The sequence below is a fragment of the Olea europaea genome, chromosome 5, assembly GCF_002742605.1.
Source record: "Olea europaea var. sylvestris chromosome 5, O_europaea_v1, whole genome shotgun sequence".
NCBI classification, from domain to species: domain Eukaryota; kingdom Viridiplantae; phylum Streptophyta; class Magnoliopsida; order Lamiales; family Oleaceae; genus Olea; species Olea europaea.
In genome coordinates, this window is record NC_036241.1 from 3,709,690 (window position 1) to 3,731,604 (window position 21,915).

General features: G+C 33.6%; 1 pseudogene; it reads left to right on the forward strand.

Moving 5' to 3' along the window:
* Positions 1–12,494: 12,494 nt before the first annotated feature.
* LOC111394145 lies at positions 12,495–20,324 on the forward strand (annotated as a pseudogene).
* The last annotated feature ends 1,591 nt before the right edge of the window (positions 20,325–21,915 follow it).

The window sequence follows — 21,915 nt, forward strand, 5'->3', positions numbered from 1 at the left end:
ATAGTTGAATAAAATCTTCAATTTGTCAAATTAAATTATTCTCTTTGTCTTCATCTTGTTACTGTTATCAATGCTTCATATCGTGGTGTATAACATCGTTCTACCCTAACAAATATCTCTCTGTATCTCTATATATTTTGATTCGTATTTCTGCTTGAAAATATGATTTTCATATCCAACATAAAAGTTGGAAATCAACTTCTTTCTCTGGATAACTTACTAAAAATTATTCTAATCTAGGACCTGTTCAAGCCCCATTAATTTGTAAGAATGCATTTTGTAATAATAAATTGATGAAGAATATGTGATTAAAAAATAAAGAAAAATTTGAATTTGTGTGCAATCTTATTTTAATGAAGAATGTGTCATTGAAAATAAAAGAGAGAAAAATATATTTTGAAAATAATAGAATCAAATGGGCTTATTGAAATGGTTTAACACTTCACCAATCTTGTCCATTTATCAGTGTAAAAGTTTCTAATTTACAAAAATGAAACAATTTATTTCAATATTTCAGTTAAGCAATAACAGTACTTTTCTCAGTGTTAAGGCGCCCTGTTGCAAAATTCTTTTAATGCAGTAACATGTTTCCTCTTGATTGATTTTGACCGAACAATAGACTTCCCTTTTAAACCATAGATCCAATTATATAGGGTAAAAAAAGAGATTGAACACAAATTTGCCCAAAATCGTAGAGGTATTACCTGAAATCGACAGAGAGAAGTCCCAAATTTAGGGTTTGGTTGACCGGAATCTCATTTGGTTTTCTTCTCAACGTAAAATGTACGGTTAATTAGCGTATAATAAAAATTTTAAAAAAGTCAAAATAGGTCCTCAGTATTCTATTTCTAATTAATGGATCGTATTGGTCCTCATTTACTAAATTTTTAATGCATTGGTTACGTGGATGTGCTATGCCCTTATGTTTTTTGACATTTGAAATTTTATTTGCAAAAGAGGTCCTCCAACTTTTGTCCTTAGTTAGCCTTAAACTGTTATTCTCACCAACTTTTGTCATTCAACTTTTAGCCCATGTTTGGGAGCCATTTTGTCCAAATTTAATACAAAATGTGAACGTTTATATATGCCAGTGGGACCCACCCGTGCAGCAAGTACTAACTATAGTGGAACCAATTCATTGGATTGCCATTAATTTTATGTGTAGGGGCAAATTGGTAATTTTACTTCATTTAGTAAGAATGTTCCTGCCCCACCCTGACACTAACATTGTGTAATGTCTATAATTTAGCTAAAAATTGGATACAAACTGGGCATCAAACAAGTGATTAATATAAAAAATTTTGGTCCACCATCTTTTAATCATGTCAAATTGGATCCTTAACTTCTTATTTATTTCATTTTAATCCCCCAACTTTACAAAGTGTTGAATGTGGTCTCCAAAATTTATGAAATCATTCGATTAGCTTAGTCCCAATTCAGTCCAATTCTTTCTTTCACTTGTGTGATTCCATCGTTTTGTCCAATTAATGCTATAAACTACTTTCTTTTGTTTTATTCACCTTTTACATTGCAAATTACTCTATTCTAGAAGTGGAGTTTCACGACATTACTCCATGCTAGTATATTACTTTTGGATAATCAATAGAAAAAATTACCGGGATATTAAGCCCCTATTAAGTCCACATTAAATTAAATTTCATTTTCTCTCTCTCTTATTTTCAATCACATAATTCTCCATAAAATAATATTCACGTAAATTGAAATTTTTTTCATCTTTTTTAAATACTCATTTTTCAAAAAAAGTACTATTTTATCCATTATAATTTGAAAAAATGGAGGCCAAACGGGGGCTAAAAAGTATCGAGCACACCAAATACTTTCCACACGCATCTTCTGTGCCATCCAAAAATCACATATAACGATTAGAGGAGTCAATCTTCAGTCACTAAAAATTCTTGATGGAATATTGTAAACAAAAAATCAATTATTTTGCTTCCTTTGATGGAATAACTTTTGTATGAGTGACGAATAAACATGCAAACAGAGAGAGAGAGAGAGAGAGAGAGAGAGAGAGAGAGAGCACTCAAATTGACTTCATTCTCATAGATATTTTGTTAGAATTAGGGTGTGACTCGAATTCTATTTTGAAAATACTTGAGAATTTTAATAAAAGTTGACTTAAGAAGAATTCTTTGTTGGAATGTTTTTGGAATCCTATTCGAAGTCTATTGGGCAAATTCTAGTTGAAGTTATATTTGAAAATCCATTTGGGAGTTGGAATTTATTACCATTTCATGTGGATGTAAAAATAATTTTATATGGAATTAAAGATGTTTCTTGTCTCTTAAATTATTATTATTGTCTATATTTCTAGTTCTTAATTGGAAATTCTTCAAGTTTTGCATTATATTATTGTTGCATTGTCTCATTTTTTTTTGTCTTCTATTTTTAGCACTCACAAATGGAAGATCAACATTCATCAAAGATATTAAAGACACTATTTTCATTCTTTAAAAAGACTGGTCAATCCAGTGAAAGTATATCTTCGGAATTTGAACATCCGTTAGTCACAACTCCTATGCAACATCCTCCAATTCTAGCTCTAGAAATTGAACATTCATCAGTCTCAACTCCGAAATTGCAATCATGTACTAGTATTGAATGGGATCTAGGAAAAAAAGAAAGCAAATATTGCCAATCTACGAGATGAGATTAGAATTGCATAGATAAAAGTTGGACCTTATTAGCTGAAACTTGAGGAGTATCCAAGGATAGAAGGAAAAAGCAAGCTCGTCGATTTCAGAAAAAATGGTTTACTGAATTTCCTTGGTTGGAGTATTCTCCTTCAATTGAAAAGGCATATTGCTTTTACTGTTTTCTTTTTCAGAAAGATGGTAATTCTTGTGTTTGTTCGAGATTGATTACTGAAGGATATAATAATTGGAAGAGGGTTAAAGGTGGAAATAAATATGCATTTCTTGTTCATCCTAATTCAACATATCATAAGCTATGTGAGACTAGACCTATAGGTTTAATATGATCGTCTTCGCATATTGATAAGGTAATGAATAATACTATATTGGAAGATGAAATTTGAAAACATCATTGTATATAATGACTTCTATTAAGAGTGTTCGATGGCTAGCATTTTAAGGTTTAGGGTTCAGAGGTAATGATGAATCTCCATCTTCACGTAATCGTGGAAATTTTATACAACTAATAAAGTATGCTGCAGATTTGAATCCAGATATTAGTAAAGTTTTTTTTGGAAAGTGCACCACAAAATGCCCAATACATTGCTCCAACCTTTAAAAACGAAATTTTGCATATTATGGCCAATAGAGTACGACGGATGATTCGACAAGGAGTTGTGGATGAATACTTTTGTATTCTTTTTGATGAAGCACAAGATGCATCTAACCAAGAACAGATGACCATTATCTTGAGGTTTGTGAATAGTCACAGCAGTTTGATAGAATGTTTCTTTACAATCAGAAGAGTCAGTGATACCACTTCATCAAATCTCAAAAATGAAATAGGTGATGTTCTTGCTCAATATGAACTTCGGCTGAACAAAAATGGGAGGACAAGGGCATGATGGCACTAAAAGCATGCAATGTGTTTGGAAGGGACTTCAAGCATTATTTCCTAAAGATTGTCTATATGCATACTATGTACATTGTTTTGCCCATTGATTACAATTAACATTGGTTGTGGCAACTAAAGAAGTCTATGTCATTTGTAATTTCTTTTCTCATTTGGATAAGATTGTCAATATTGTTACTTCTTCTCCTAAACGAATTACTGAGTTGCAATCTTCTCTTAGAGGGGAAATTCAACATATGTTGGCTACTAGAGAGCGTGAATCTGGAAGTGGAGCCAATCAAATGGTTAGTTTGTAGCGATCGGGAGCTGTTCGTTGGAACTCACATGATGACTCTATAAAGAGCTTATATTTATATGGTGTAACCCGCAAAGTGCTTCAATATATTTGTGATTGTTGTTCAAATGGCAGATCTCATATTGAAGCTCGTGGTGCTTGCAAAATGTTGGTGAGTTTGAAGTTCATATTTATCTTGCATTTGATGCATAGAATAATGAGAATCAGTGATGTTCTTTATTAAACCCTTCAAAGAAGTTCCCAAGACATCTTGAATGTCTTAAGGTTTGTGTCTACTACTAAACAATTGCTTCAAAAATTGAGAGATAAAGATTGGGAAGAATTTCTTCAAGAAATAAAACTTTTTGCTCAAAGAATAATATTACAATACCCGATCTAGAAGGTTTGTATAACACTGGTCGTTCTAGAAATGAAACTACAATTGAGCATTATTATCACTATGATATTTTTAATGCAGCAACAAATTTTGTAATGATGGAGTTAATACAAGATTTAATGACATATTAGTAGAAGTCCTCTCTCTCAGTGTAATCTTTGGATCCTAAAGATTCATTTAGATCGTTTGATAGTCGAAAAATTTGCACCCTTGTAGAGAAATTCTATTCTCGAGATTGTTTGAAGCAAGATATTATTACATTGGAATATGAATTTCCACATTATGAGTTAGATATGAAGGGAGAGTCCCGATTTCAAGTATTTACACTTGCTCAGTTATGCAGACAGTTGATTGAGAGTGGAAGGTCGAAGATATACATTATGATGACTAAATTGATTCATCTTGTATTGACATTATCTGTTTTTACTGCAAGTATTGAGTGAGCATTTTCAGCAATTAAACATGTGAAGACGACACTCCACAACAAAATGGAGGGTGACTTTCTTACTGATTGAATGATACTTTTTATAGAAAGAGAACTTACTGAGAAAATAGATTTAGATTCTATTATAGATGAGTATTATGTTTCAAATCCTCATCGAGAACGACTTAAATAAATAATGTTCTTTAACGAGTTTTTTTAGTACATATAAATTTTATTACATTCGCTTTATCAAGTACTTCCAGTCCTTAGTACCAATCACTTGTTCTTCCAGTACCATTTACCAATGCAATCTGGGATTGCTTATAATCTATCTTCAGACATTCTTTAGACCATTCCAATAATGAACTGACTTTGTTTTCTACTGCAACAAAAACGACTTCATTCCTCTACTACGGGCTGCTAGAAACAAGGCAGTGTATGAGTACAAAATGACTCCAGTTCGTCAATAACTGCTCCTTGTCCCCCAATTAGCCAAGGAAGCTGATATGTTAGGGTAATGTAAGTACATAAAATTCAATTCAGGAGCTGATGGTGTTGGAAAATGTTCGCATTCCAGAAAGCCCACAAAAGGCACCAATGATAATACCTGTATACAATCGATGGGCTTACGAGGCTGAAATCTTGGATGTGGTGAACGCTGTTGGTATAGCATGGGAAAATGGTCAACTTCAAATGTGGTTGGAAAGCGATTCTTTAAATGGTGCAGTTATTGAGCTCCAATTCGACAACGGTACCACGACAATTTTGTGGTCTAAATAGGATAGATGTTTGAACTATGTTTCACTTATGATTTTTAGAGTATCACATATATTCTGAGAGGGCAATGATTTTACAAATGCCATGGCTTTTTATGCGGTCACTAGTCAGATATCAAGGTGGTGGGACAAACACCTGCATTTTGTTCCAATCTATTGTCAAATTATATGTATGGTCGATGTAATTATAAATTTTGTTATGTTTACTTTACCATTCTGACTCTCAAAACATAACTCCATATCTTTTTTCCTTCAAAAAATTCTTCATCACATAACTCGAATAGGAATAATATTTCTCGTTTAATTGTCTATATAATTGTTTACTAATAGACTGAAGAGAATTATTGTGGATTCCGGTAATTGTAAAAATAAACGAATAACTACCAATCGGAAAAACAAAAAATATCATTTCAAATTTACATTTGTTGGTGTAGTTATAGAGAGACACTATTCGTGTCTTTTGATGATTTGTTGGACACGACTTAGAGAAATGGGTTATGTAAGGGTTGATTTTGATATATTTGTTCCACCAATTTTAACTCGCAAGTGCGTGATCAAAACACAATTTATATGAAAATTTGGACATAGTTTCAGTATATATAAATGCAGTAAAGATTATGCAAAATAAGAATTAAGGAGTAGAAAATAAAAAATAATCCAAGGCGAGATGTTATCTCTTTCTTTAAGACAAATTGCCCTACTACGGTGCTCACGGTGAATGTCACTTGTCTCCCAAGAGACAATGGATTCAAAACTTATGGTAGTAGCACTTCAAAACACAAGAAATTAACGAACTTTTGACAGAATTTTCCCTCTACAAAGGAAATGCATGAAAATGCTATAGAAATAGAAATGAGATAATTACAAGAGGAGAATGAGTGCTCAATGCAATTGGTGTACCCAAAATCATGTCCATAGGGTCCTATTTATAAATGTAGAAAGGGTGCAAATGAAGTAGTGTGAGCCAAAATATGCATCCTTTTGAAAAGTTGCAACACTTGGCCAAAATCTGCATTCTTTAGAAAAGTTGCAATACTTCATTTTTTCCAACTTTGGACCACAATTTCTCACTCATCCGGAATTGATTTCGAGATTCCAAATATACCACAATGATCTACTCGACGAGTAGAATAAGTTGGTCTATTTACTTTTATAATTTGACCATCGGATCAAATTCGAATATTTGGTTGAAGTTGACACGAAGTCACATCTTTTCATTTTTCACTTTTACACACCTTTTCATTTTCTAATTTTCAGTTATTTATTTAAACCAATTCCAACAATCCCCCACATGAATGGAAATTTGGCTACGCATATGTAAATGGGATGATATAATACAATGTAAAAAGGGAGCGAAAAAAAACTGTATCAGGGATGGTGGCTTCTGATCTTGAACCTCCCTTAGTGAAATACTATCGGACTTACTCGGCTAATAGGTAAATCATAGGTTTTGAACTACTCAGCCTTTGGTGTAAGCCAAGACAACAGTGCTCACACAGATATCTTCCCTATTTGGTACTTAATTCTCATGATTTGGTTCATTTTTTTGCCCCAAGCCTTTTTTGGTTTCATAAGTGTTTAAAGAATTCAAGCCTTAAACAATTCTTATCGAAGCAGCCCCACTTCACACTTACATAGGTGACATCCTATTAAGAGTATTCTGCCCTACTCCATTTGACTTAATTAAGATATATGAATCATTAAAAGATAATCTTAACCTCTGTCAACTCTGCTAAAGCACTTTAATATCATAATAATGAGTTAGGAATTCTAATTTCTTAAGTGAATTCGCAATATTCTCCTTTGATTTCACATAATCATGAAGATAACGCCATTTGAGATCAGTTGCTTAATGGTGTTGTGTCTACGACAAATATGTCTATACTTACCATTATACATGCTGCTTCGAGCCCATCCAATTGTCGATTGACTATCACAATGTATACTTTTCGCATGTACAGGCTAGGGCCAACATGGAATATCTTCTAAGAAATTTTAAAGCCATTTTGCTTCCTTTCCATCTTTGTCCAAAGTAATAAACTCAGATTCTATCATTGATTGAGCTATGCACGTTTGCTTTGTTGATTTCCATGATACAACAACTCCACCAATGGTGAATACATAACCATTAGTAGACTTGGAATCCTTCATATCAGATATCCAATTCGTATCACAATATCCTTCTAATACTACAAGATATTCGTATCACAATATCCTTTTTCTATATAGTGAGATTGTGCAAGTACAATTCCATCCTGCGTTCTGGAGATTCTAATCCCTAGGATTACATTTGCCACACTCATATCTTTTATATCGAAATGCTTTGTTAGCATCTTTTTGATGTTAAGCAACATTTCGTTACTATTGCCCATTATTAGCATGTCGTCCACGTATAGACATACAATTACATAGGTATTCGGTGTATGTTTAATATATACACATTTGTCACATTCGTTGATCTTGAATCCATTTGACAACATTGTTCTGTCAAACTTTTGATGCCATTGTTTAGGAGCCCGTTTTATTCCATATAAGGACTTAACAAATTTACACATTTTGTGTTTTGGTTAGGAGAAATGAACCCGTCAGATTGCTACATGTAAAACTCCTCTTCTAACTCACCGATTAGGAATGCCGTTTTTACATCCATTTGATGAATCTCAAGATTATGTATTGCCGCAATTGCAATTAACAATCTTATCAACGTGATTCTAGTTACGGTGAGTATGTATCAAAGAAGTCAAGTCTTTCTTTTTGCCTATATCCTTTAGTAACTAATCTGGCCTTATATTTATCAATGGACCCATTAGGTTTTAATTTCTTTTTGAATATCCATTTGCATTCTAAAGGCTTGTTACTGGGAGGTAAATCAATCGACTCCCACGTATGGTTTTGCATTATAGAATCTATCTCGCTATTGATGGCTTCTTTCCAATGCTATGCTTCCGGTGTAGACTTTGCTTCATCGAAAGTCTTTGAATCATCATCAACTATATAGGTTAGAAAATCTGGGCCAAACGTCTTGGAAGTCATAGCCCTTTTACTACGCCTGAGTTTTTCCTTATTTGAAGTTATTGATAGTTTCATATGTTCTCTTGTTAGAACTCGTATTTTTCTTATCTTAATTTGCAAGGAAAAATATTTTCAAAGAATGTCGCATTCCTTGATTCGATTATGGTCCTTTCGTGTACGTCTTGTATTTCAGATTTGTGTACAAGAAATCGATATGCACTACTATTATTGGCATATCCAATAAATATGCAATCTATCATTTATGACCGATTTTCACATGTTTAGGTTTAGGTACCTCAATCTTAGCCAAACACCCCCATAATTTCAAGTGTTGGTAGGATGGAGGATGACCTTTTCATAGTTCATATGGTGTCTCTTCTATTTTCTTAAGAGGTATTTTATTAAGAAGACTATTTGCCGTTAAAATAGCCTTCCCCATATGTTCTGTGGTAAATCCGAACATCTTAACATGACATTCATCATTTCTTTAATTGTTCGATTTTTACATTCTACAACACTATTTGATTGAGGAGAGTAAGGTGACGTTGTTTGATGAACAATTTCATGTTCGGAGCAAAAGTCTTCAAACCCATATTCACCTCCTTTATCACTACGAATATTCTTTATTTGTTTTGCAAGTTGTGTTTCAACTTTAGTCTTATATATTTTGAATGCATCTAAGACTTCATCTTTACCTCTCAAAAGAAAGACATAGCAAAACTTTGTACAATTATCAATAAATGTCACAAAGTATTTCTTACCACTTCGAGTTTGTACAAATTCTATATCCCATATATCACTATGGATCAATTCAAAAGGGATTGTGTTCCTTTGTATTGAATAGAACAGTGTTATAGCTAATTTTGCTTCAACACATATTTCACATTTATGATTAGGATTGATTTTATTCGCCGAAATTAAACTTTGATTCATTAGTTTGCGTAACGATTTGTAATTCATATGTCTGAATCGATTATGCCACAAACATGAAGGCTCAAGCAAGTAAACAGAATTTATAGTTTTATTCATAACGATTTGTTTCGATACAAGTGTAAAAACATTCAACTTGAACATTCCATCTCACATGTATCCTTTAGCTACATACATTTTATTCTTAGACAACACAAATTTATTGGATACAAATACAAGTTTAAAATGATTCTTTCTAAGTAGAGAGGTACCTGTACACTAAATCCTTTCATATTTTGGGCACATGTAGGACATTGTTGAGGACGAGTTATTTCCCGAATGACATCTTCAAAGTGGATTTCCCTTGTCCTTCAACTTTAGAACTTGTAGAATTTTCCATGTATAGTTGTTCCCCATTCAATTCTTGATAGTTGGAGAACATCGCCTTGTCTGCACACACATGGCGGGTAGCGCCGGTGTCAATCCACCATTCTCTAATATTTCCAATCATGTTTCACTAGGACACTACTGCAGATAAACTCATTTCTTACAATCCGTTAGATAGAGTGTAATTTGCAATCATGTGGGCTTGAGCATTCTTCTTTGACTTTAGACATTCACTTGAACGATGCCCATCTTTGCCACAGTTGTAACAATTCCTTTTGAACTTCTTAGCCTTCTTGGAATTGTTTCTTCACGGTGCATAATTAAGAGCATTTTGTTTCTTGTTTGTTGCATTTGGTTCCATTTCAACAAAGTTTGCACCATTTTGATCAACCGGCCTTCGTTTAGTTTTTCGGTTGTCCTCTTCAATCCTCAAGCGCACAATCAATTCATCTAAATTCATTTTCTCGCATTTGTGTTCGAGGTAATTTTTGAAATCTCTCCACATAGGAGGGAGTTTCTCAATAATGATAGCCACTTGGAATGATTCACTCAATTCCATTTTCTCGGCATGGATGTCGAACAACAAGACTTGAATCTCTTGCACTTGGCTAATCATGGTTTTGGAATCCACCATCTTGTAGTCCAAAAATTTGCCGACAATGAACCTTTTTGTTCCGGCATCCTTGGTCTCGTACTTTGTCTTTAAAGAATCCCATAGTTCTTTGGCTTATTCTTTTGAACTATACATCCCGTATAGTGTATTATCCAATCAATTTAGGATATAATTCTTGCATAGGAAGTCCAAGTGTTTCCATACATCCAAACACAATAATCGATTCACAATTATTTTCCCCTTCTTGTATAGTAGGTGCAGTTTCCTTTAGAAATTTAGCCAAATTAAGAGTGGTGAGATAAAACAATATCTTTTGTTGCCACCTCTTGAAGTCCACTTCTGCAAATTTTTTTGACTTTTCCCCATGTAGAATAGTAGTATTATGCAACGGTACGGCCACGGACGGTACCACATTATTAGAACCATTTTGACTTGACGAAGTCCCGATGGTAATTATTTCTGTTACATAAATAGAAGTTCAACAAAATGATAATAATATTGGTGGAGGAATAGTACATAGAGCACTATATAAGCAAGGTAATGGTTTGTCCACAAACAACCACAAAGACACAAGAAAATTTGTCTTAAGTTTGTTGGAAACGACTTAGAGAAACGGGTTATGTAAGGGTTGATTTTTGATATATTTGTTTGACCAGTTTTAACTCGTAGGAGCATGATCAAAACACAATTTATATGGAAATTTGGACGGAGTTTCGATATATATAAATGCGGTAAAGATTACATAAAACAAGAATTTAGAAGGAGTAGAAAATAGAGAATAATCCAAGGCGAGACGTTATCTCTTTCTTTAAGACAAATTGCCTCGTTATGGTGCTCATAGTGAATGACATTTGTCTCCCAAGATACAATGGATTCACAGCTTATGGTAGTAGCACTTCAAAACACAAGAAATCGACAAACTTTTGACTGAATTTTCCCCTACAAAAGAAATGCATGAAAATGCTATAGAAATAGAAATGAGATAATTGCAAGAAGATAATGAGTGCTCAATGCAATTGGTGTACCCAAAATCATGTCCATAGAGTCCTATTTATAGATGTAGAAAGGGTGCAAATGAAATAGTGTAAGCCAAAACGCACATCCTTTCGAAAAGTTGCAATATTAGGCCAAAATCTGCATCCTTTAGAAAGGTTGCAACACTTCATTTCTTACAACTTTGGACCGTAATTTCTCATTCATCCGTAATTGGTTTCGAGATTCCAAATATACCACAACGATCTACTTGGTGAGTAGAATGAGATGGTTTGTTTATTTTTATAATTTGACCATTGGACCAAGTCTAAATATTTGATTGAAGTTGACACAAAGTCACACCTTTTCATTTTTCACTTTTACACACCTTTTTATTTTCTAATTTTCAGTTGTTTATTTGAACCAATTCCAACATGATTTACTTTCTCGACTGAACATCTTGGACCCATTCAAGCACTCGATCCTGATTTGCCTCTTGGTTTCTCGTCTGTCCCACCACTTTGTTTGGGCTCCCTATTCCTAGCATGTGGGAAATAGGCGAGGGAATTAATTTTTTTTATTTTTATTTTTTCTATTAACAATAAAAATTTTCCCAAAATTCTAGTATTTTGAAATTCAAGTATGTTACTCAAAATTTCAAGTCATTGAGATCCTTAATTTGAGGGCAAAAACAATAACCAACCAATATAAAGGCATGTTAAAAAAATAAAATAAATAAATAAATAAAATAAAAAACTACAAGAAACCAAAAATTTTGAATTCAAATAACGTCCTAATCTCTTGGATGAATTACCTCCATTGTGGAGATTTTCACTGATATCTCGTGGATTGCATTTATTGTCAACCTACTCGAATATTTCTCAGCAATAACCTTGATTGGGAAACACTAAACCTGATAAGTCTCAATTATTGTATAAAACTACATAACGTATAAAAAAGACCCTTTCTATTTCTTAATATATGATGTGTCTTTTAACATGAGACTTGATTTTGTCCACACATTTCTTATTACTCTGTCTATATATGGAGGAGTATACTCACAATGGAATTCATATTACATTTCTTTCTGTGTTCATCTGTTTGATTGTGTATCTGGGAAATCAGGGAAGAGAGAGAGAGAGAGAGAGAGAGAGAGAGAGAGAATGGAAGTTCTTCATATGAACAAAGGAGAAGGGGAAACCAGTTATGCCAAGAATTCCATTTTGCAGGTTCATATATACGTGTTTTCCATTTCTGTCATACACAAGAATGTTTTAACACTAAATAATGCTATGTGTACATAACTGTTTACACACAACCTTACACTCCCTCACGTGGATGGGCCCACACACAATAAAATATCTGTGAGGCCCCCCTTCATGTGAGGTGGGTGTAAGGTTGTGTGTACACCTTAAGGTGCACATATAACATTATTCTTTAACACTATATTTAAACAAGTAACATTTCTAGCATTTACAGAAACTTCTGAATTGTTAATTCTTGCATCCGAGATACATTTAATTTGAAAAATAAAATACCAAAGTTCTAACTAGTTATTTTCTAACATTTCATGGCAAATTTTATGTGCATTTACTTACTCTAACTTCATAGTTTCCTTTGTTTATCCTAGATTCATCCTTTAGATATCGCGACCAAATTAAAAAGTTATTCTTTCCTCAACTGTGTGCTAGTGAATTTTTAATCAAACCACTATAAATGTGGAGTCTCTATTGATTCGAGGGACATGATACAAGGGCATATGTGACCGAAACTCTAGTTAATGAATATCATCAAAAAAGAATACCTTCTTTAATTATTATTATTATTATTATTTTTTATTTTTACCATCAAAGCGTAGAAGGGGTTTTTAGGCCTCGACCTCGACCCAACAGGAGAGTTTGGATTCCTCAACAATGTTTTACTCCAAAATCGGCTTAGATATATGTAGGAGGGTTACATTGATATCTTTTACCTCCAGAGAATACATCAAGAGGAAGATAGATAGGGGTTTGTAAAGCAATAAATCTGGAAATACTACTATAGAATTGGGCAGAAGAGCAGCCTTCTGATTTTCTATTTAATCACCGTGTCCTGTGTAGCTTATATCTTCACATCCATGTTCTATTAATGGATTACTAACTATTATCTAATCAGTAAACTTGCTAGTATTTTCTGAAGAAATAACATCATGCTCATTTTTATCACCCGAAGAAGATTACGTACTTGAAACCAAGAGTCATTCATCCACCAATTTTCAGTTAATGAATGATTTTGACATTGCCATTTCTAAATTGATCAATATGTCGAATTTTTAATTTCATTTTTCTGCTTTCTAGTGGGCTTTCTAACAGTATATTACGAATATTTCAATGCACTTTTATGCAGAGGAAGATAATATCAGTTGCAACTTCAATAATCGACGAAGCAGTGGTACGATCTGTGCAAAAGAATTTCCCAGAAAGTATAGGAATTGCAGATTTGGGTTGTTCATCGGGACCTAACACTTTAATGGTGATATCAGAAATCATAGATAAGTGTACGCAAGCACAAATAAATTGGGAATCCCATTGCCGGAGTTAAGGATTTCATTGAACGATCTTCCTGGCAACGATTTCAACAATATATTCGTCTCCTTACCGGAGTTCCACAAGAAACTAAAAATGGAGAAGAATATAGGGCCAGAGGGGTGCTTTATATCATGTGTGCCAGGTTCATTTTATGGGAGGCTGTTTCCCAAGAAGAGTTTGCATTTTGTTCACTCTTCTTCCAGTCTCCATTGGCTTTCTCAGGTTAGTACACATTCAATTATTACCGTGAATGCATGTTAATTTGGTATCTGTTATTGGACTGTGCTGAATAGTACACTAATTGAAATTTTGGATTATTTTTCATCTTAAAAAATCGGCTACTCTCAATCAAACATGCCATTAGAATATTGCTTAAATTGAACACTTTTTGCCTGTAAGATTTGATAACAAAACTTTGGGCATTGGGGGTTAGTTGTCTGTATTATTTACAAGAAATTCATCACTGTGTTAGAGGTATCTCGGATGAGACTTTTAAAATATATAGAAAGTTTAGATAATCAATAAAGCACTGATGAGGTTGAAAACAGTGTTTAAATAAATATGTCTCTTCTCTAACAACTTTTACATTAGGTGATTGAATTCTACATAGTATCAAAATAAACACAGGTCTTGAGTCAAGTCTTAAGATATTGTTACTCATGAAAATTGTGTACATGTCAGACACTAACACGAAACTTTCCTTCATCACTGGCCGAAACCATCTCTTTTCTGTATTGTTTCAAATTCCCACAAAATCAAATGGCCACTGCCCTCTCCATCTCTAGGAGATAGGGTCGTCGTGGTCTGGACCTAAATTGAAAGAAAAAAGATGGCCACATGCACAACAATTTGAAAGAGCAGATGCTTATATCTATTTATATGTGCAACTTCAAGAAATTCCTATATTACACATATAGGCCAAATTCATTTTTATATGAAATTTTGACACGTTTATAATTTTCGTGAATACGTGATGATTGTGAAGAACTTTTTTCAAAGCTTAGGCATTTAGAATATGACACATTTATTTTACTTATAATTAATCTTCAATGGCACAACCTGTTGGGAAATTGTCACACCGGGGTTTGGAGAAGAAACCAAGGGATGGAAATTCAAGAAGATGAAAATAATGGGAAAAAATCTAAATAAATATGAAGGCTCAAACACGACATTATATCACTGTCCTCAAACGATATTTGCCCCCTCTTGTATATAATTTTAGTGCTTAAAGGGTCTCGCGGCAAATGGTTTGTAGGATTAATCAAACCTTGTAGAGAATCAAATACTTAAGCACTTGTGTAACTTTCCAAAACTTGAAGAACACTGGGAAAATTTGAATATGGATGAAGAAGATTTTGGTTTCTTCTTGTGGAATGAAAAAATAAATCATATGTTTGTAATATGATTTTTATATTTTTCATTGATCATCCGTGGCCTATTTATAGGCCTCAATCAATGCCACGAATTGGTGCCAAAACCATGTTGAAAGGTTGCAAGAAACCCCCAAAAGTCGCCAAAAAACTACTAGAAGCGACCTCCAATGGTACCATGGAGTTCTTCAAACTAGCCTCTCCAGTTTCGGGTTGTGGCCATGCAACCGCATGGCCATATTGCTATGCGATCGCATGACATTTATCTTGGGCCTCCGATTTTAGTTTTATGTTCTAATTTTGTTCATTCCATTCCACACACGTGTTTATTGATTTTGAACAACATATTTTCAACAATCCCCCAATTATTCAAAATTTCAATAAACTCTCGTATTCAAAGTACACAATACTCATGCATAAGGATTAGATATTTTTCGATTTGAATCTAATCATAGTGTAATTCAAACAAAGTACAGTTGGAATCAAAGGTAGCGTGAAGTTTTGAACCAATTGTTCCATATGACAATACTTGTAAGAATACACACACGAGTATTACGTGTTTTCAAGTTCCTCATAACTCGCTTAGCGCTAATATGACCTTGCGCTCATCCTTTTCAACAAACTTTAAAGAGAGAAACTCCAACTCTCTATTGAGGTGGTACCACCTCGAAGTTTGTTTAGGTAAAGTTCTTCTAGTACCTTTGTTACTTTTAGAAGTACTTGTGTTTTAGTACTGAACTTTATTAAGAGCTTTAATGCTCAGCCCTCACTTCAGTAACAACCAGCATTATTTTAATTAGGATATGATTATTGGAAATTTTTATAATGCTGAAACTATCCACATATCTAATGACTTGTCAGTAACATTTGAACCCGTGGATTACTTTTTGAGTAATGACAGGTAGGGTTGCTGTCATTGGTGGACTTTTATAGTTTAGGAGTTTCAACCCTATCCTACTCAAAGTAGATGCCCCTAAAATTTTATTTAGTGGTTGAAAGTATCCGCTACGTCTTTATGGAAATTATTCTATCTTTGATAATTAAGTAACGTCTAAAACTTATACGTTTAGACTTCCATTATATGTGACTTAGTATTCTTATCAAACATAGCCAGCCAATGATTCGTTTGATAGATACAATTTGTCATCGTCAGGAAATCTTTTATGAAACCACATGCTTCTCACTTGCTTTATTTAAAGCTTTATATATTTCAAACACAGTTGAAAGATTTTTATTAAATCATCACACTTAGTCAATTACTTTTGTGGATTTTATTCGTGGGTATTCACTTTTCATCATTGAGTCTTTTCAATGATTTTCAATAGCATGAATATTCTTTAAATATTCAAATTGTTTTGCAAACGCCATAATCGGCTTTAACCCAATTTATCCACTTTAGTCTATCCATCCTTACAATTACTTATAAGGATTTTCCACCTTTTCTCCTTTATAGATATATTTCTATGATTAAAAGGTTTAGGAAACTTTAACTTTTATATTAAGTTACCCCCACAATTCCTTAATTAAGAATACTTATATAATCTTGTAATATTGCATCCATATATCTTTGAACTTCTCGTATAAGTTCACAGTATTTAATGTTAACCCTCACATTTCGGGTTATACTCGAACTTAGAGTTCCTCAATATGTCAACCCTCACATCTAGGATTGTAATTGAACTTAGAGTTCATCAACTCTTTCATAGTTCAATTCACTTTGATCAAGGTCATCTCATAGACCATTAATGCTTTTGAAGCATAAACTAACTCAATTTGGCTCCATGATTGAAGTCCAATCCAATAACGAATAGGGCTATACTTCTTGATTTACAAGAATTGCAATTTCTCCAATCATATCCAATTTATCACTCTCACAAGATAGCATCATATTACATCAAATAATAAGGTACATGTTCACCTTATTCATAGTTGATCAAAATCAAATTTCTATGCAAACCCATTTTTTTGCATAATATTATCTCACTTAATTGTGGCTATCAACATTCCAATAGGACATGAAATCAACCATCAAATTTATCATGTAATTCTCATATTCCAATAGAAGGGTATGAAATTTCATCTACTTTCAACAAATAGTAGGTATCCTTTCACATTTATTCACATCCTTTAGACCCATTAAATATTACTATGCTGGTCTCAAAACACAAATATAGATGTGCTTTACTTGCACTTCGGAGTCCATAAGCCAACATAATGGCAAATGCACCATACAATAAATGATGTCTTATAGAAACATGTGGGCTACCCAAATGGGTTTGTGTATCATCCAAGCAGATGTGACACAGCCCATATATTGGAATTAATCATCGAATAATCAACCACGGTCAAATAGTTCTTCAGCCACTACAATTGGTTTGAATTACATTCTTTAAATTCATGCATATGAACCATTCCAATTGTCACAACAAAGTGAGAATAACCAATATATTTTAGTTTTACATGCGATAACATTCATCAAGATGAAGTAATCCATATGTAACTTTCCATTTTCTAGTAGAAGAAATGGTCATGAAAGTTCACATAATTTCTTCCATAAAGTAATACAATTTACAACCAATAGAGATGCAAAATAGATAATTAAGGCTTTTAATAATTTTCATCATCGAATTAGAAATCAAATCCAACATGGATAAACAATCTTAAGGAACCTCGATTATTCCTCTCAATACCATGTTTTTTATGTAAGCACATCCATGTAAAACATGTGGATTAATAAAAAGAAAGATTCATTTACATTTAATTTAATTGACGACACCACTTTACATGCATGGTAGTACTTATGCCTTTTCACAGATGAAGACAGATAACCGCATGCAATTCCAAAAGGGTCACACCTTTTCAAGGATGTAAACGGAAATTTCTATTCCTTATCATATTTAAGAAACAAAGTTCTGTAATGCACATCATGATCTGGAAAAAACGTGAACTTTAATTTTATTATTATTTTAAATTCTACCAATACATTGGTTGAATTACACAACACAATCTAGGAATTCTTCGGGCAACCAGAACATACAATATAACATATGCCATAATCATGAGTACACAAAACCAATTATAAATTTGCAGATTTATGTACTTGCATAAATTCCTAGAATGTCAAGCATATGGGTTGCACATTATAATTTTTGAGAACGTAAATCCCATGGATGCGTGAAATCGAACACAATTTCGACTTACCGAATTTAGAGAAGGCGAAATGATAATTACCAAGCCCAAACCATGAATCTGGACTTATTATCTTCCATTATCAAGTAAAAGCATGTATTTCTTCAAGTCGAACCTTCCCATGCAATTAGTGCCATCAAACGGTCTGTACGAACACGATCTTGATCCATCAACTTGATCATCGCTGAAGTGGTTTCGTTCTCCGTCACAGAATATCGTTTGAGATTGTTGAGAAATTGTCATACCGGGGTTTGGAGAAGAAATCGAGGGATGGAAATTCAAGAAGATGAAAATAATAGGAACTAAATAAATATGAAGGCTAAAACACGACATTATATTGCTGTCCTTAAATGATATTTGCCCCCTCTCGTATATAATTTTGGTACTTAAAGGGTCTCATGACAAATGGTTTGAATAATTAATCAAGCCTTGTAGAGAATCAAACATTTAAGCACTTGTGTGACTCTCCAAAACTTGAAGAACACTAGGAAAATCTGAATATGGATGAAGAAGACTTTGGTTTCTTCTTGTGGAATGAAAGAATGAATCATATGTTTATAATATGATTTCTATATTTTTCATTGATCATCCATGGACTATTTATAGGCCTCAATCAATGCCACGAATTGGTGTCAAAACCATATTGAAAGGTTGCAAGAAACCTTCCAAAAGCTGCCAAAAAACTACTAGAAACGACCTCCAACGGTCACTTGTTACTACCATGTGAGCGGTCGCATGGAGTTCTTCAAACTGGCCTCTCCAATTTCGGGTTGTGGCCATGCGACCGCATGGCCATATTGCTATGCGGTCGCATGGTATTCATCTTGGGCCACCGATTTTTGTTTTATTTTTCAATTTTGTTCATTCCATTCCACATACGTGTTTATTAATTTTGAACAACATATTTTCAACACAACCATTATAAACATTTTGTGCAGACAAATTGTAGACATTTTGTAAGTTTTCATGCTGCACCTTCACAAGTGAAAGCAAAACCAATAATGAACTGCAGGTTCCACCAACTTTGGATTCGAGTTTCGTCCAGCCTTTAAACAAAGGAAAGATCTATCTATCAAAGAACAGTATGGGTTGTGTATTCGATGCGTATTTATTGCAGTTCAAGAGAGATCTCTCATTTTTTCTGAAATCGAGATCGGAAGAGATGGTTGATGATGGAATCATGGTGTTGTCATTCATGGGCAGGGTCTCTGCAGATCCCTCATGTGAAGAAAGTTGCATGCAGTGGGATCTCTTGGCACAAGCTCTAATGAGTATGGCCTTAGAGGTAAAATAATAATTTAGAAAAGACTTCGAGAAAAAAAAGTAATCTTAGTAAATAATTAAATTGTGACATATGAATGCATATAATGGCTTCTCACTAGTATTTCTTTCGAAAAAGGTAATATTTCTATATGGCTTTGTCCACGCAGATTACATTTTATATCAAACCGGTGATTTTCAGAGTTTTGTTGAAGAAGAGAAGATTGATTCTTTCAGTGCACCCTACTATGCTCCATCTGCTATGGAAGTCACATCTGTAATAGAAGAAGAAGGTTCATTTACCATTACTCGTCTCGAGGCCTTTGAGATTGATTGGGATGGGGGTGCTCCAAGCAACAATAATGACCATAAAAACCCTAATACAATTGAAAAATATTATATATCAAGGGGGCAACAATATTCTAAAACAATCAGGGCTGTGGTTGAATCCATGCTTGAATGCCATTTTGGAAGAGAAATCATGGATGAATTGTTTAGAAGATATAGTGGGCTGGTTGACGATTATTTTCTAAAAACTAGGCCAAAGAGCATTGATTTGGTTGTTTCTCTCACCAAAAAGGGGTTAATTGTAGAACCAACAATGTAATCTATGCGTAGATCTACTTGTTTTTGGTAGAATTATAAAGAACAGCATTTACAAAATTTGATGTATTCTCATTAATGATGTTAAGAATTTTGTAATGATCTCTAATTTATGTCAATTGATGAATTTTACATCGGTTAAATATTGACATAAAGACCTACGTATTAGAGCTTGAGCTACTTTTCTTAACAATGTTTACTTTTTAAAATTGAACTTTAAGTTTTAACATGGTATTAGTCTGTCAGAGTCCATTAAATTTCAATGATAAACTTGATTTGATCAAGACTCAAATGAACACATTGATTCCCAGCTTGATTTTCTAAAAACAAGTCACTTTATCTTGCTAGGACATGTCACAGATAGATTTAATATCAACTAGATATTGAAATATAGATTAACATATAAGAGATTGGACTACTACTTTAAACAAAGTTAATCTTTTAAGATGAAACATTGTGCCATAATACTATATACTTAACCATATCTATCATTTTGTCATGCATATATATACCTCTCCATTCCAATGTCTCCCATAACCATCCCTGCCTTTCTAAATGTCTCTAAACTCCACAGTCTTCCCCTTCCACTTCCATCACTTCAACTTATGGGAAAAACTATAAATGGATTTTTGGGAGGGAGTTAAAATATAATTCGGCTCTTATACATGGTAGCAGCGGGAATTTTTCTTGTAGCTCGCCTTCTTCCTCTTTTTATAGTTATGCATTACATAATGAATTTAATCTTGTTCATAGGAATAATAACAGTATTTTTAGGAGCTACTTTAGCTCTAAAACACATTAAGAGGGGTTTAGCCTATTCGACCATGTTTCAATTGGGTTATATGATGTTAGCTCTAGAAATGGGGTCTCATCGAAGTGCTTTATTTCATTTGATTACTCATGTTTATTCCAAAGCATTATTATTTTTAGGGTCTAGATCTATTATTCATTCAATGGAAACTTTTGAAGCCTTGCTTATCGGATTAGAACTAGCCTCGGCAATGGGCATGCGATCCATCCACGTTAAAAAGGGTGATTCTCAGCTAGTAGTGAGACAAGTCATCGCTGAGTATGAGGCAAAGCAGCACCCATACACAAAAAGAGCCCTACCATTCTCCATCTTTAAGGTGAACCGTATGATGGTTGGAAAGAAAGACGACCTCACCTTCTCATAAATGGTGTCAGTGAGAGCCATTTAAGTGTCCTAAAAATTTAATAATGCCATAAAATCAAGAATTTCTTATAAAATATGAGAATATTCTGTCGATATTGTGGCCATCAATATTTTATAAATAAAATTATCAATCAATAAAATTTTGGAAAAGCAAATATAGAATATTGTGTAATTGACAATTCCCAAGAATATTGGATATTAAAAGAAGATATTGCAAACAAATCCTATTAAGCTATGGCGGAAAATGAGTTGAGCCGCTCGTAGGCTCAACCTAACCTGATCCTGCTGTGACCCGAGCCTAAAAAAGTATGACGAGACGATCCCCAAGTGGCCGTCGAGCTTGGTCATGAGCCAGGCTCATAAAGAGCTCATCGGCCAGGCTAAGGATCTTGGACCATGAACCGTAGCAGCCAAAGGTTCA